Below are 17,756 nucleotides of genomic sequence, written 5' to 3' on the forward strand. Positions count from 1 at the left end.
TGGTAATTATTTTTTTTTATTAATCACGTTTAAATATTTGACGCAATTAACTCACGTGTCCCGCTCAGACAGTATTCTGCCTTTTGGTAACTTTTACAGCAAGGCTTTTTTTGCTGTCTAACAGCGAACTCTTGTGGTCGCTTTGCGACATGGTTTATTTTTTCTTGCCAGTTCAATATGGCTGCACGACATCTTGGGCTGACGCCTACGTTGTAATGTTGTGCTTATATGATCCTTGGACAAGATTTGTCCGTAAGTATGGTTGTTGTTAAGAATGTACATATTATGTTAGTAAGCGAAATGTTATATTTTTTGTATGAGACGCTTTTTGTTGATGTTTAGTGAACCTGTATAGCGTGCTAAGCTAACGTTGTTGCTAATGCAATGCTTATGTATTTTTTATTTTTGTAGTTTTACGACGGTCTAAAGAGGACAATGGTTTGAGGCCATTTTATTAATAAATCAGATGAAAAAGGAAGAAGTCTGATTATTAAGGCGTCGTTCACTAGCTGTCTAGCTTTGGAAAAAGTAGACGCTTCGGAGTGAGGACAGCATAGACAGATTTAAATGACAGTACAGTGAAATGCCCACTACAGTCCTTATGTACCGTATGTTGAATGTATATATCCATCTTGTGTCTTATCTTTCCATTCCAACAATTTATTTTACAGAATATATATATAATTCACAGAAAAATATGGCATATTTTATGATGGTTTGAATTGCGATTAATTACGATTAATTAATTTTTAAGCTGTAATTAACTCGATTAAAAATTTTAATCGTTTGACAGCCCTAGTTTAAAAATATTTGGTCTTCCTGAAACTGGTGTTTAGGAAACCGTGATAATTCCAACAGATCAATCAAAATAAAAAATATTTAAACCGTCAAGTAAACGTAAACCCAGTGATTGACCGGCTAACAGCAACAACTAAAAAAACAATCCAAGTACCAACAACAACTACTGATTGTATACTGATCTAGCAATAATAACTGTGGACCAATCAGAACTAGGGCTTAATGATATTGGAAAAAACATACAATGCCACTTTTGGGGAGTTTGTGAAATATATTGCAATATCAAAACTAGAAGAATTTTCACCAGATGACTTGAATAGTTCTGTTGGGGAAGACTTTTGTTGACTCACCATGTTTTTGTATTAATGTATAGTATTCAGTATTTTATTAGATTGTTTTTCTTGAGTTTCCCCCCTTGTTTTTCCTCAGTTTCTTTATTTTATATTCTTTAAACAATTCATATTCTTCATTATAAAAATGTTAAGTTTCTGTATTTTTTATTGTTCATTACAGAATTAAGGTGCTTCAATTTACTTTAATTGTATGTATTAATTCATTATGCATTTATTTAAAGGGAACATTGCAATTAAAGACTTGTAGGCTCTAGTAAGCCACAATTGTTCTCTTTCACTAAAATTAGAAGTAGAAACATAGAAAACACAAAATATTGCCACTGATTTAAAAAATCTATACTATTTAGTACATGCTTTGACATGTGGAGGGTGCCATGTGTTATGCGCGCAATGGACGCTCAGGGTAATGACGTAGTTTGTCACTCACTGGACGAACACTACCGGTGTCCTGCAATTCCTGCGCACAGCAGTTAAAAGCTGCGATTACTTACTATTTGAGTTTCTTTTGAGTATTTTATTACCTTTTCATTGCCTCATAATACTTTTTGCATGCGTTTCCCTGTCTTAGTTTTAAGCATTGTGTTTTCTAGTGGTAGCTTTAAAGCAGATTGTTGATCTGTTGACCACATTAGTCATGTAGCGTATTTAAACCATCCTAATTTGATATTCCTATGTTTAAATATTTTCTTAAGGCATATTTAGTATGTTCTGTCTGTATTCATCTAAACAAAACAAGCTGAAAGAGCACTGTAGCACTTTAGGTGTCAAATTTGCCTCTTGTAGATTGTTTCGCCAGTGTAGCACATTTTGTCAGAACGCCAGTTTTGTCCTACTCTCGTCTCGTCTCAGCCCATCTTTCCTGTTCATTTTGCTTTTTCTGCTCGTTTTGTGAAATATGGACCCGTAACCCAGTAACGTCACCTACTTGCGACGTCAACAACAGTGGTGACCTACTAGTTAAACAAATTTTACAAGTTGTTAAAAACGAAAACATCAAGAGGGGTTTAAATATCAAATTATTTTAACTCATAATAACTTATCTTTTAGGAACTACACGTATTTCTATCCCTTTAAGAACTGAAAGTGCCAAAAATTGCAAAACTGCGATAAATTATTGTATTCATATAATACCATTTAATCCAGGCTAATAGGGTTTATCTGTGAATGATCAAGATTGCTGTATGTAAAAGGGATACAGAAAGCCATGTTGCTTTTATTAAGCAAACCAAACGCTTACGTGTTAAAAAAATTGTAATAATCGCGCATCCTGCGATAGGACTATTGCGCATGCGCACATCGCGATGGCGATATTTCAACGATATAGTGTGCCGGCCTAATCAGAACCTCCCAGTCAACATGCAAAACAACCAAGCAATCAACAAACCAACCTACTGACAACCAACAAACAACTTGCTGATCTTAACTGATTTTAACTGTTAGAAAATTGAAAGGTCCATTTCTTTCATTTCGCACCTGATAGTTCATTTAATAAATTTGGCAACTGACATAAAAGCATAAAAATGGATAAAAATGCAAGTGAACAAAGATACACAAATAATGCTACAGGTTCTGTTGACAGCAACTAACTAAAATCGAATAAACTGTACCATTATCAATCAGTTGCTTCAGCAACATAATTTTAACAACTGATCCATCCTTAGTTAAATCGACTACTACTGCAAAGAAGTAGCTAACCATGTGCACTTATGGTAGAGACATGCACCGACAGGAGAGCTGGTCTTCCATGTCAAAAATGGAAGAGGAGGTTGAGGCGGGCCCCGTCAAATGACACTGGCTGGGTGGAGGCTCTGGCAATCGTCTCACGGTGCAGACAGCTCTATAATTCACCCTGGTCAAGACGTTTAGGATACACAATAGCTTTCAAGTGTTGCAGCAGCCCTCTCAGCACGCGCCTGAAAACGAGTGCACTCTATATAACATGACAAGTAGCTAATGTTGGTTTCCTAAATCATGACGTTGTTCCCTCAGCTGGAGAAATTCAAGTGAGTTTTAAGTATCCTTCTCAATGATACTTCAACACCAGCAATCTGACATCCACTCTACCCCCACAGCTAGGCGGCCCTCTGAAACAGCATATTGTCCTTATTGATCTCTTTTTAAAGCCCTCCAATAATAAATTTGGGCCCCAACTAAATAGGGAACGAACAGAGGTTTAAGACCACTAATTGAGTCAGAGCTGAAAGGAAGTCATTGATCAGGAGCATTATGTGAAATTAAACGGCACTGCAAAACTGGATCAAAATAAATTAGGATGGGCTGGAAGAGATTATCACCCTTAAATAATACATGATCATAGCAGAGTACTGCTGAATACAAATGATACAACAATTAATATCCAGTTCAATTTAAGAAAGAGAAACCTGTTATTCCAATGTAACGTTCATCATAAAAAGAACATCTTCTTGCTCAAAGACCTGTGGATTGAGTCCACTGGGGGAATGAATAAAGCAACGAGTCCCTGGCTGGTTCATCTATTGGTGCCCCGAGACCACCGTAATCTGGTCCCCCTGCTCCATCGTGCAAGCCCCACCGGTGTGCCCTTAAAGCTCCCAACCTTCTGCTGGGGGGCTTCTTTGTGTCTAATTATCACCTTCTGAGATGCAAATATACAACAGGAAACAAAATAAATCAATTGAATTCTATGAAAAATGAAAGCAAATTGCCAGTTGTAATTGAAGGCAATTCAGTAAACAAGCATGTGCTGGTAAATTCTATAGTTATTGTGGTGTCTGTATGGATTTAAAATGCTGGTATACATAGACTAATCGCCATCTTGATTCATAATGTAAAGTTTATACTGAACTGACTAAATTGTATGTCTGCATAAACATCTTTGGCCACGAGTACGTTTCCACCAGATAGGAAAAGATCTCTTGAATGGGAATGACAAAGAAAAATTCTACATGTAGCTAGAAAGGACTGAAAATGAGGGCAACAACAGATCCATGAACAAGTAAAGACTTATTAGACTTTTACTGCAAAAATGTTTTAGTGCTACATGATACACTATCAGTGTTAAATCAGTTTTCGAGCATCAAGGCAATGTCTTTTTCATGGACTTATGTCATCAAGTCAACGCGAGGCCATGTTCAGCATTTGTTACATTAGTGTGGCTTTGTAGTAAAACAGTGACATGACTAGACTGACTTGCAGCAGTTCAGACTTGTCTTGAGCAGCTCAAGTTGTAAGTCATACAAGAATGGGAAAGAATTCCACGTGAAAATCTTGAATAATTGTTTTCCCAAGTTTCCAAAAGTTTACTGAGTGAAGTCCCAACTTTATTAGAATTGGATTTAGTAAAAGATCCAACCGAAGGCAATTTGTCATTCTCGGCTCATTGATTATTATACTAATGTCAAATTCATAATGTTTCATTGATCTTTTACCATACAGTTGGGCAAATAAGTATTTAGTCAACCATTAATTGTGCAAGTTCTCCCACTTGAAAATATTACAGAGGCCCGTAATTGTCAAAATGGGTAAACCTCAACCATGAGAGACAGAATGTGGAATAAAAAAAAAACAGAAAATCACATTGTTTGATTTTTAAAGAATTTATTTGCAAATCATGGTGGAAAATAAGTATTTGGTCAATACCAAAAGTTCATCTCAATACTTTGTTATGTACCCTTTGTTGGCAATAACTGAGGCCAAACGTTTTCTGTAACTCTTGACAAGCTTTTCACACACTGTGAAATCTCCATGCAAATCTCCTCTAGAGCAGTGATGTTTTGGGGCTGTCGTTGGGCAACACGGACTTTCAACTCCCTCCACAGATTTTCTATGGGGTTGAGATCTTGAGACTAGCTAGGCCACTCCAGGACCTTGAAATGCTTCATACAAAGCCACTCCTTTGTTGCCCAGGCTTGGGATCATTGTCATGCTGAAAAGACCCAGCCACATCTCATCTTCAATGCCCTTGCTGATGGAAGGAGATTTTCACTCAAAATCTCTTGATACATGGCCCCATTCATTCTTTCCTTTACACAGATCAGTAGTACTGGTCCCTTTGCAGAAAAACAGCCCCAAAGCATGATGTTTCCACCCCCATGCTTCACAGTGGGTATGGTGTTCTTCGGATGCAATTCAGTATTCTTTCTCCTCTGAACACGAGAACCTGTGTTTCTACCAAAAAGTTCTATTTTGGTTTCATCTGACCATAACACATTCTCCCAGTCCTCTTCTGGATCATCCAAATGCTCTCTAGCGAACCGCAGACAGGCCTGGACGTGTACTTTCTTCAGCAGGGGGACACGTCTGGCAGTGCAGGATAGGAGTCCCTGGCAGAGCATTGTGTTACTGATAGTAGCCTTTGTTACTGTGGTCCCAACTCTCTGTAGGTCATTCACTAGGTCCCCCCGTGTTGTTCTGGGATTTTTGCTCACCGTTCTTGTTATCATTTTGACGCCACGGGGTGAGATCTTGCATGGAGCCCCAGATCGAGGGAGATTATCAGTGGTCTTGTATGTCTTTCATTTTCTTAATAATTGCTCCCACAGTTGATTTCTTTACACCAATCGTTTTACCTATTGCAGATTCAGTCTTCCCAGCCTGGTGCAGGTCTACAATTTTGTCTCTGGTGTCCTTCAACAGCTCTTTGGTCTTGGCCATAGTGGAGTTTGAAGTGTGACTGACAGGTGTGGACAGGTGTCTAGGCGTTATACCCATTCAGCTAGATGGCGCCAGATATCAATAAAGCGATGTTCTGTCATGACAGATCTCAGCTCCTCTCAAGTTTAACCAGTTTGCATTATTTTATTGCAATGTTTTTTCTTATTCAGATTTGTTTCAAGATTACAGTTACAGTTAGACTTCACTTTGATGGTTAATGCAGTTATTGCAATTTTGATAGGTTGGTCTATTTACATGTCAAAAACAAAAAGTCATTCATTTACGAATGTGATTGCACTTTAGTTTACATATTTAAATGTTCAGATATTAAGATTTGAATGAAGCAAAATAACATGCTTTTTCTCTCAAATATATTGTTATAATCATTTGTTTCAGATGTACTGTAATTATTTTCTGTATAAAAATTAATTTGGTGTTCAAAAAGTCTTTTTTCAAACTTGAGTCCTGAAAAAGAGGGGGTCGTCTTATAATCAGGGCCGTATTATATTCAGGCCAATACGGTATATTAAAAAATAGAAGTTTTTTTTACCATTTATTGGAAAAATAATTATTTTTGTTCTAATTTTTAGCAACTTTAGCTGTGGCTGTGGGTTTAAGGCCGAGTTATACTTCCGCGTCAGACCTGTGCCGTCAAGGAAGACCCGAGTTACGACCCTGCGCCGTAGCCTGACGCGCGCCTCTCGAATTTTCTAACCTTCGCATCACGTAGACGTGTATGACGTGGCAAAAACAGACTCTGATTGGTCCGCTCAGACTGTTGTTTCCGGTTTTGCGCGAAATCACCGCCATTTTAGAATAGAATCAAACATTATTTTCTACACGCAAAAATGGACGTAGCCGATGGGAGTATCATCGAAGAGCAAGTCTCGTCAAGACATTATTGTGATTGCCAAATGCCAAGATCAGCGATTGGAAAAAAAAAATTTGAAGAACCACCGAGACGTGTGTGTTCGGAATCGAGTGGCCACACGAAGCAGTGACCCAGTCAGCCAAAAACTTTTTATCACTTTATGTCGTATTTTTAGTTGGTGCACTTCATCATTTATTGTGTATATATGTTTGCTGTGATTTTGTGACTTATTTACGTGTCACACTTCAAGTATATGAAGAATAAAGCACAGATTTGGTGTCAAAAGAGTTGTTTTGATCTTTAATTTTCAATAACTGACAGTTCACACACGATACATCATCACTGATTGAGAGTGCCTCGGTGCTTTTTATGATAACGTTAAAATCAAGGCTCCCAATGCAGTTTGGGAAGTTCCAACACGGGAGTATAACTCAGGCTTTAGTCTACAAGTTCTATTCAGTTTCATTTAAAAATATTTTGGTTATTTATTTCTTTGTTATTTTATCCATTCATTTTAACATTACATCCATGTTGATATGTTCTGAAAAAAATCCTGATCAATGGATTTTTTTTTTTTCCAACACATCTAAAAAAACATTTTAGAGCTATAATTGCAATACCGTGATACCGTGAAACCGCGATATTTTTGCTTATGGTTACCATAACTTCAAATGCCTACTTTCAAGTTAGTGCTTCCAGGATTTTCTGGCAAAATCAAATCTTCAACGCTTGTCAAGCATCGTTAACTTTAACAAGCACTGCAGCGCACTGCGGACCCAAGCAAAGCAGCAGGACGGAGAGTGATCGGATCAGGACATCTCTAGTTTGTTGGCTTGTTGGCACAGCAAATTAGAACTATCTACAGTTTCGATACTCAGAAAAAAGTATCAATACTTGGTATTAGGACATAAAGGATCACGATAAATCGCCAGATTATATTTTTCCCAGCTTTAATATCCATTCAAACATCAATAGATCATAATTGTGAACTGTAACAGTGGAACTATGCAGAGAAGCAAGTCTTGGTTGTTCTTAACGGCATCAGGAAAAGTATTACTGTCACTTTTATGAGGACTCACAATTGTGAACTTAAACTACGCTAGTTTTTGCAGAAAAGCGTGACTGCCACAAATACGCCCCCACACCATATCCACTTAAAACAAAGTTAACTACATCAACTCTACATTGTGACTCAATCTACTTACACAGGCAAATCCAGAGCTTACATTACACTGAAATAAGCAGCGGATATTGGCAGAATGGGTTTACCCGGGCATTGTTGTAACTGGGTTTTTCTAAGGGAATTTTCTGGCCTCAGATTGTTTTAACAAAGACAAAAAAAAGTAGTTGTCGTTGGCCTCCATCTCGAAGACGACTTCAGGAGGATTGGAGGGGGTGTTAAGATGATTTGTGGGCCCTTTCTCCTATCAGATCATCTAAAATGTGAGTGATTACACCGGTAATCAGCCGCAAGCCGACGCTGGCACGGTCTGCCTTGACGAGATAAAGGGCGAGCGACAAGAGTTAAGAACGAAGAGAATGAGACCTGAGAGAGCGACAACAGAAAAGCAGGAGGAAGGTGGCAGATTATCACACGCCAGGACGACCGTTCACGCGTTTGTACAGCTTTTCTCCCATCTCGAACATTGTTTCTTTGGGGAGACGGGTTTGTTGCGGGCCAAACAAATAGCTGACACTGCCTCATCAAAGCTCGGGACTGGCAGCCAAGTATGGCTGTTGACAACAACGAGGACAGTGAAAGAAAAGCGGAGAGAGGAAGGAAAACAGGAGGACAACAGAAATCCCTGCTGTAATTCCCCAAACTGTAATCCACTGGGTTTAATGGTCTATGTGTGTGTGTATGTTTGGGGATTACACATTTATCATCAATGCTCATTCCTGTTCTCATCCTGATGTGTGTGTGTTATAGGAGGCCCGACAATGCTGGCTGAGGGATTTAAACCGTTCACTATCACACAACCACACATTCTGGCCAATTGAAAATAATGACAGCAGTCTATCCATTGTGATTGATAATCCAGAGCAAGTCCCGACACACTCTCGCTTGTCCGTCGTTCTGCACAGTTTGTCAACTCTGAATGATCTTACTGCTGGTCACCACGAGATTCCATCAAGGCAGGGTCAGAGTTCACACCTTACTGGACAGGGAACAACCGTGCTCGGTTTTTGCACATAATGGGGATTTAAAGGTTTGTCAGATTACATCTGTCACACAGTAACACTAACCCAGTCAGTTGACACAAGATGTTGGCACTAGACATGTGCCGATAACCACTTTCAAGGTATATGGGGTAAGAAAACGTCATGGTTTCAAAACCACAAAAATTTTCCATCATCCGGTCCCTAAGGTTTTCATCTAAGGTATTATCGGACAATAGGCATGTTGTGTTGTACAAGTTCAAGAAATACATGGTCAAAAACTGGAAGCTGGCGATTTCTATGGCGATGTTACAATAAATAATTTGTCACCTTAATTTATGAAGACTGGCGAACGGAGGAGGACCGCCGAGATCATAGCTCGTCTACGGCCGCAATGTGTAGCCAGTTCACGGACTTGCAAACCACGCTCATATTTTTCTATAATTTCCATCTTCATTTGAATGGTAAACCTCACCTTTTTCCTTTTTTTAACACCTGCACTAACATTGTTGGAACCCATGTTGATTTCTCTCACAAGAAAATCTGCCGTTGTGGGAAAACAAAGAAACTGCGGCGCTGTCATAAATCGTCGTATTTCGAGCATGTCGTCGGATGTAGAAACAAACGGCGAGTCAAATTTTACGTCCGATGTTGAAAATAACGTGTTTCAAAGCGATCGTATGTCGAGGTTAGGGATGTCCCGATCCAGGTTTTTGCACTTCCAATCCGATACCGATATTGTTTTGCACTTCGGATCCGATACTGATAACGGCCTATCTGAGCATGTATTAAAGTTATTTAGCCTCCTTAGTTGTCAGACTCATGTTGAAAAGGGTTTTAGTACTCTTGATAACAACAAGCAAGCTGAATTAGGTGAGTTTGAATAAAACACAATGGTTGGTAACAGGAAACTAACCTGTTTATTCTGTGAAAAACACAAAACATTATAAATAACAAACAGAAATGGCGTATTCAGTCAGTAAAACGTGCAAATAATATTGTAAACTGTCTTAAAAAGCAAACCACACAAACAACCTCAGTGGAAAATAAACTATTAACTCAGCATCGGTTCTCTGCTCTTGAACAACTGTACCAAGGCTTTAAAAAATACGTGCAAATAACACTATTTTAAACCAAAAATGGCTCCCCAATTTTCTCCACACTTTGTTGCTCCATGTTCATCTATTCTACACATTCCCTTCAGTTGTTTGCCCTGGATGCAGTCCAAGCATGATGGGGAGATTTTTTTTTTCATTAAGATGCTGAGGTGACAGCTTACATTTTTACCGATAAACTTTAAATTTACATTGCAGTCATAATGTAGGAGATGCCACAGAGGTAAATTGGGATAGGGTAATGCTAGTGTGCTGAAGGTGTGCGGTAGGGTAGGGTAGGGAAACCAAAGCAAAAACTGGATTGGATTATGTAAATTGGTGCGCTGGGAAAAAAAAAAACTGGATCGGGAGTCTGGATCAGAATTTTTCCGTGTCGGCCGATCCGATGCCGATGCGCTTCTTATTGCGCATATCGGCGGTTGATCCGAACCAAATATCGGATCGGGACAACCCTAGTCGAGGTACCACGAACTAGATGTCCTCAAATAGTCCCCAGCATTTGTCCAGGTCATTTCATTCTCGGGGTATTGTATCGATTGCAACTGGACCATTTACGTTGTTTCTTGACAGTCGTTTCTCCATCAGTTCATGTGGTGAAGAAATGCGGCAATTTACGTATGCTCCAAGTTAGGTAAACACCCTCAACCTCCAGTTTCAATGAATCACTGATTTTGTTGTTCATTTAAAAACCTAAACTTACACCAGATATACAGTCGGGCAAATAAGTATTTAGTCAACCACTAATTGTGCAAGTTCTCCCACTTGAAAATATTAGAGACGCCTGTAATTGTCAACATGGGTAAACCTCAACCATGAGAGACAGAATGTGGGGAAAAAAACAAAAAAATCACATTGTTTGATTTTTAAAGAATTTATTTTCAAATCATGGTGGAAAATAAGTATTTGATCAAAACCAAAAGTTCATCTCAATACTTTGTTATGTACCCTTTGTTTGTAATAACGGAGGCCAAATGTTTTCTGTAACTCTTCACAAGCTTTTCACACAATGTTGCTGGTATTTTGGCCCATTCCTCCATGCAGCTCTCCTCTAGAGCAGTAAGGTTTTGGGGCTGCCGTTGGGCAACACGGACTTTCAACTCCCTCCACAGATTTTCTATGAGGTTGAGATCTGGAGACTGGCTAGGCCACTCCAGGACCTTGAAATGCTTCTTACGAAGCCACTCATTTGTTGCCCTGGCTATGTGTTTGGGATCATTGTAATGCTGAAAGACCCAGCCACGTCTCATCTTCAATGCCCTTGCTGATGGAAGGAGATTTTCACTCATAATGTTTCGATATATGGCCCTATTAATTCTTTCCTTTACACAGATCAGTCGTCCTGGTCACTTTGCAGAAAAACAGCCCCAAAGCATGATGTTTCCACCCCCATGCTTCACAGTGGGTATGGTGTTCTTCGGATGCAATTCAGTATTCTTTCTCCTCCAAACACGAGAACCTGTGTTTCTACCAAAAAGTTCTATTTTGGTTTCATCTGACCATAAAACATTCTCCCAGTCCTCTTCTGGATCATCCAAATGCTCTCTAGCGAACCGCAGACGGGCCTGGATGTGTACTGGCTTCAGCAGGGGGACACGTCTGGCAGTGCAGGATAGGAGTCCCTGGCGGTGCATTGTGTTACTGATAGTAGCCTTTGTTACTGTGGTCCCAGCTCTCTGTAGGTCATTCACTAGGTCCCCCCGTGTGGTTCTGGGATTTTTGCTCACCGTTCTTGTTATCATTTTGACGCCTCGGGGTGAGATCTTGCATGGAGGCCCAGATCAAGGGAACTTGTCAGTGGTCTTGTATATCTTCCATTTTCTAATAATTGCTCCCACAGTTGATTTCTTTACACCAAGCGTTTTACCTATTGCAGATTCAATCTTCCTAGCCTGGTGCAGGACTACAATTTTGTCTCTGGTGTCCTTCGACAGCTCCTTGGTCTTGGCCACAGTGGAGTTTGGAGTGTGACTGACTGAGTTTGTGGACAGGTGTCTTTTATACCGATAATGAGTTAAAACAGGTGCCATTAATACAGGTAACGAGTGGAGCCTCGTTAGACCTCGTTAGAAAAAGTTAGACCTCTTTGACAGCCAGAAATCTTGCTTGTTTGTAGGTGACCAAATACTTATTTTCCACTCTAATTTGGCAATACATTTTTGAAAAATCAAACAATGTGATTTTCAGTTTTTTTCCCCACATTCTGTCTCTCATGGTTGAGGTTTACCCATGTTGAGAATTACAGGCCTCTCTAATCTTTCATGAAGGAGAACTTGCACAATTGGTGTTTGACTAAATATTTATTTGTCCCACTGTACACCTTTTTCACTAATTTACTTTCTGTGCCACTCATCGTCACAATGGTCACACCTTTTATCTCAATGGCATTTTTTGGCCAAAATATTGGGGAAGAAAATCAGTTCAATCACTTGTATTGGCTGTCGTTACGTATCGCGCAAACGTCCATTCTTAGTCTAGAAAAAATAAACAGAGAAGAAGGAAGGATAGAGATGTATGACGTTTACTTATGAATCAAAAGGTGGACTTTGATCAGTGTTGGCTTTGCTAATTAAAAATTTTAAAAAAGCAATATTAGCATTTGGTATGAGTGTCCAGGACAGGAAAAACTCAATGGTAAGCTACTTGTAAGAAGGCACGATAATAAAACCAAGAACATGTGTGCTGCAGATGTAGTAACACGAAAAAAGGCCCTGTTTGGAGAAAGTGTGTTTATATACAAGAGAGAAAGAGGAGATATACCTGGAGAATGCAAATATATGAGCAGGAGAAAGAAGGGAAATTAAATGAACATTAACTCTCATACAGTAATCCTCCTGTCTTGGCACAAAGAGATGAAAGAGTACTTCGTCATATTTATACTTCTTGGCTGAAACACTGTGGATTGAGTTCTAGTCTGCGAGACTGGGTTCCCAGATAAAGGCCAACTGCTTGTTTCCATAATAGAGTAGAATTATTATGGATAATACATGTTCAGGACAATATGTTTGGCCAACAAAGGTGTTTTGTATAGCATCTTAGACATGTACACTTCACCAGAGTGTGTATTTGTGTAATAATCCCTTCGGAGATCTATTGCTAACAGAACCGGCAGCATTGAAGTACATAAAGTTTCCACAGTTGGCATAGAAATGAAAAATTGGACACAAAACATGGCAGCTGAATCGCAGGAGGGTATTGATGGAGCAGCTCAATGAGTTAAGATGAAGTTTTGAGATTTGAAAACAAACAATATAGTCATACAAAGATCTATAATGTGCACATGCAGCCAGAATCGAAGTTACGTGCTCTCTTTAAAGCAGTGGTTCTTAACCTGGGTTGGGTAAGTCTAAGGGGTTTTGCGAAGGTCAAGACACACGGCCCTATTTTCATACTCTGATGCAAAGTGTTGTATTAGACCAGGTTTTGGACTGGTTTGCCCCCATTTCCATTGCTTTCAACTGTAATCCCTCTATCCAATAAGAGGATGTTTGCTCAGTGGAAGGTTGGCTCACTTGGTATGAGAAGATTATAATTATTTAAAAAAATTAAAAAAAACCACAACCATTTGCCTTATTTTATGCCATAAAAATTGATGCAAGTATGTGATGCGAGGAGGCAACAATAAAATGAGAACATACACATGAAAACAAAAAAAACGGAAGAGTGTGAAATGAGTTTCATTTCATTTTCCAAATAGCAAACATATTTGTGTTAGGTTTTGTGTTGGTTTTCTCCTAGTGTGACTTGTCCCTGTGATTGCCCATTGATTTCACCTGTTGTGGCTGCTCCTAGTGTATCCTCCAACCTGCATCCTCCTGTGCTCACCTGTTCCTCGTTGTGTCGTTACCCCTTGTCTGTGTGTGTATATCAGCTCCCAGTTTCTTTTCACTCTTTGATGCGTCAATTGCCACGTTTACACGGAGCCAAATATTCCAATTACAATCGGAATATTTGTTCAAACCGAATAAATGTGTTCCATATAAACACCTCATTCGGAATGAACAGGCCCAAACCGAATGGAATTTCATTCCGATTCACAGGGGTGGAATATTCCTTTTCCCAAACCGATTAGAAGTAAAATTATATCATGTAAACAGGGAAGCGGAATGGTGTCTGGTTGCGTTCTTTCTGCACATGCTCCGTACTGACGTCACTTTGTGACGTAAGTAACGTCACTTGCAACATGGCTTCCAAGCACAGCGCACCTAATTGGAGTCCGGCGGAAAGATTGTATTTAATTCAAACTTTAAAAGAATTGAATATAATTGCTCGCTTAGACGGGCGTAAAACGAGGAACAGTGAACTATTTAAAAAAGTTCACGAGAGGTTACACGAAGCCGGAATAGACCGGCGCGTTGACCAGATTAGAAACCGGTGGAAAACCGGCTACTACAAGGCAAAAGAGCAAAACAGCAGAAGCGGATACGACCCCACAAACACAACAAGTGGGTTAAAGTTAAAACAGCAGCACTCCGACGATCGATCTCCATGTTTTGCAACGTGACGCTTTGTTTTGATTAATCTGCGCATGTCAGACGGCAGTTGTCAAACGTCCTTTCGGAATAAAGGCAGTCACATGTAAACGCTGGATCGGAATAGATGAAGTGACATGTAAACTGCTGATCTGAAATTTCCATTCGGAATGATTTGAATCGGTATGAATAAAAGTCAGCATGTAAACGTGGCTATTGTCAATGTCCATGTGCACGTCTGAACCTGTTATCGCCAGTTTTCTCCAAGCCCTCGTGTTCCACTCAATAAGTTTTGATACCCAGCCTTTTGTTAGTAACCTGAGTTTTGTTTGCTGCTGTGTTTTTTTGAAACTCGTCAATATTTGTTGGTACTTTGTGTTTTGCTTGCCGTAATTAAATCATTTTTTCACCGTCAATCTGCCTCGCCTCCTTTCCCTGCATTTGGGTCCACACAGCACCTGCCTGCCCGTTTCCTGACAATTTGTAGTTAATTTGAAGAAATCTGAACGGAAATGCATTTATGCTACGTTCATACTCCAGGTCTTAATGCACGAATCCGATTTTTTCGTGTTTTTCCGACTCGAGTGAGGCATTAACTTGACGGTCTGAACGAGACAAGTCGCATAGAAGTGGACAATTTCTAATCCGATCTGGGTCAATTTCGAATGTGGTTTAAATCCAATCTGGGCGACATTTTTCCGGAACGTCGCAGCGGTCTGAACTGGTAAGTCTCCCAAATTGGAATTCATGCAGAAATTACGTCATCAAAGAGCGAGAGAGACGGCGGTAGCGGTGCAGCTCTCCGTTAGCGCCGAGCTCGCCGTCAGCTTTCGGGGAAGGGTCGGGCTTGGCAACAGTCATAAAAAAATAAAATAAAATGGGTTGAGGATAAGCCTGAAAATGATCGGTTTTCTCTCTGCTCTATATGAGCAATATTTCAAGATTGCTTACACGACCGACAGTACGTGACATTCATACGTGACATGCGTGCATGCTACCAATTCACAGAAACTTTCAATATAAGCCTAAACAGGGATTATTTATGTCTGTTATTTGTTTCCTCTTTTTGGAAATCAAAATATGATCGCCCTGGAACGACTCATGACAGCCAGCATGTGTAGTTATTGGCTTTGATGCTTCTGTGCACGAGGATCTTCTTGCTCATGTCGGACTGCGAATTAGTGCGCATGCGTAATACTTGAACAGTCTCAATGGACAAAGGCAGTCTGAACGGGCACGCCAAAAAACAGATATGACAAAATATCGGATTTGTGCATTAAGACCTGCAGAATGAACGTAGCCTTAAACTAGGTTCAGACTGCAGGTCTTAATGCATGAATCTGATTTTTTCATGTTTTTCCGACTCGAGTGAGACATTAACTTGACGGTCTGAACGGGCAAGTCGCATAGAAGTGGACCACTTCAAATCCGATCTGGGTCACATTTTTTCAAAATGTGGCAGAGGTCTGAACTGTCAAGTCTCCCAAATCGGAATTCACGCAGCAATTATGTCAGCAAAAAGCGAGATCGCCAGGCAGGACGGCAGCGATGTAGCTGTGCATTAGTGTTAGCGCCTAGCCTGAACTCGTCTTTTACGCAGGAGGTGGGCTTGACCACAGTCATAAAAAAATATTAAATGAAGAAAAGGATACACCTGATAATGCTCAGTTTTCTTTCTGTGCGCCAAATAAGCAATATTTCAGTATTGCTTACATGGCCGAATCGGGGCAAACTGACGCACGCGCAATGCATGCGTTCTATCAATCCATATAAACTTTCAATAAAACACCAAATGGGGATTATCAAAATCTCTTATTTGTGTCCACTTTTTGGAGATGAAAATATGATCACCCTGGAATGTCGTACAGCCAGCATGTTTAGTCATTTGTTTTGATGCTTCTGCGCATGCTGGTCAGTTTGCTCAGCGCGTGTCGGACTGTCCGACTGTAGTACTTGAACGGACTCTATGGACAAAGAGTCTGAATGGGCATGCCAAAAAAACAGATAATACAAAAAAGTTGGAATTGTGCATTAATACCTGCGGTGTGAACCTAGCCACATCGGTTTTGAATTTGAAAAAAAGTGCTTCATTATTAAATTCCGAAAGGTTCGGTTAATGCACATGTGAAACTCAGAGAATTCAGTACCTTTAGCAAAATTAAGAACTGCTGCTTTAAGGTGTTCAAGTATGAAAAGTTGGCAGTACAATTAAATAAAATGGAGATATTTGACAGTGGACTAGCAGACTCCAAAGAAAGGTGCAATCCTGTTTAAGTATTGCTGTCTAAGAAAAAAGGCCAAACTTTTGTTTAGGGATGCAGTTATCGAATATTTTAGTAATCGAGTAACCGACTGAAAATCCTTTCGATTAATCGAGTAATTGAATAAAACATTTTTTTTTTTTTTTTTAAGGTAAAGAGCAATTATGAATATACATGAGAAAAAAAGACATTTAATCCAATATTGAACCATTTTCAGTCAATCAATGTCTTTATTTCCGATGTACATTGTTGAAAACAGCCAACAATTGCATTTCAGACGGGACTAGAAAAAAAATTCACTGCTTTCACTCAAAAAACTTAAAATCTTATTTAAAAAACAAAACAAAACATATTTCTTACCTAAAAATGTAATTACGTTTGATAACACACATCACTTGAAAGCTATGCGTTTTTCCCACGTGTTTCAATAGAATTTCCATTTGTGTCAAGCTATTTTTAAATTCTGGTTAAGTTTTAAGTTAGTCTAAACTGTAAGTACTGATAGGATTTTGAGTTTTTGCAGTGTTCAACATAAATGTATAATACCTGCTGTATTGGAGCACATTAGGGACCAGTGCTACTTGGTGTTTTATTCAGCTAAAATTGACAGTTAGCTTTATTATGTTTTAATTTTACACCCTCATCACTCTACAGAGCTGTGTTTTTACAGATTAATTAAAGCCTGTATGTAAGACACGTTAGCCAAGCATCGACAGTGGTCATAATCAATAGAAATCTAGCCCTCTGAAGGGCTAACGTTACGTGAGCGAGTGACAGTAACGTTATATTTATTAGCGCCGAGAAGTGCTTCTTGCTTCTTCCTCTACGCACGTGGCGTCAGCGCGTTGTCCCGCGTTAAAAGTAGTCCGGGCAAAACGTGATGCTTAGAGCTGGCAAAATTAAACGAGTCCTTGAGGAGAATAAAATTACTCGGATCAGTTTTTAAACTCGAGTTACTCGAGTATTCGTTTCAGCTCTACTTTTGTTAACTACCTGAGGTGAGGAATATGACTTTGCTAGCACAAGGACTGTCCAGTTTGAAACCTACATTTGAGACGTTTGGCTTCACAAATATTTCACCTTCAGGAATTGTTAAG

At 39.5% G+C, this 17,756-nt stretch overlaps 1 protein-coding gene across 2 annotated transcripts in view; it reads right to left on the reverse strand.

Annotated features, from left to right (window-relative positions):
• The window catches only part of rsrc1 (arginine/serine-rich coiled-coil 1), a 318,330-nt gene that overhangs the window by 125,157 nt on the left and 175,417 nt on the right, over nt 1-17,756 (reverse strand). The window lies entirely within an intron of this gene.

Source organism: Corythoichthys intestinalis, chromosome 6, assembly GCF_030265065.1.
Source record: "Corythoichthys intestinalis isolate RoL2023-P3 chromosome 6, ASM3026506v1, whole genome shotgun sequence".
In the NCBI taxonomy this organism is placed as follows: domain Eukaryota; kingdom Metazoa; phylum Chordata; class Actinopteri; order Syngnathiformes; family Syngnathidae; genus Corythoichthys; species Corythoichthys intestinalis.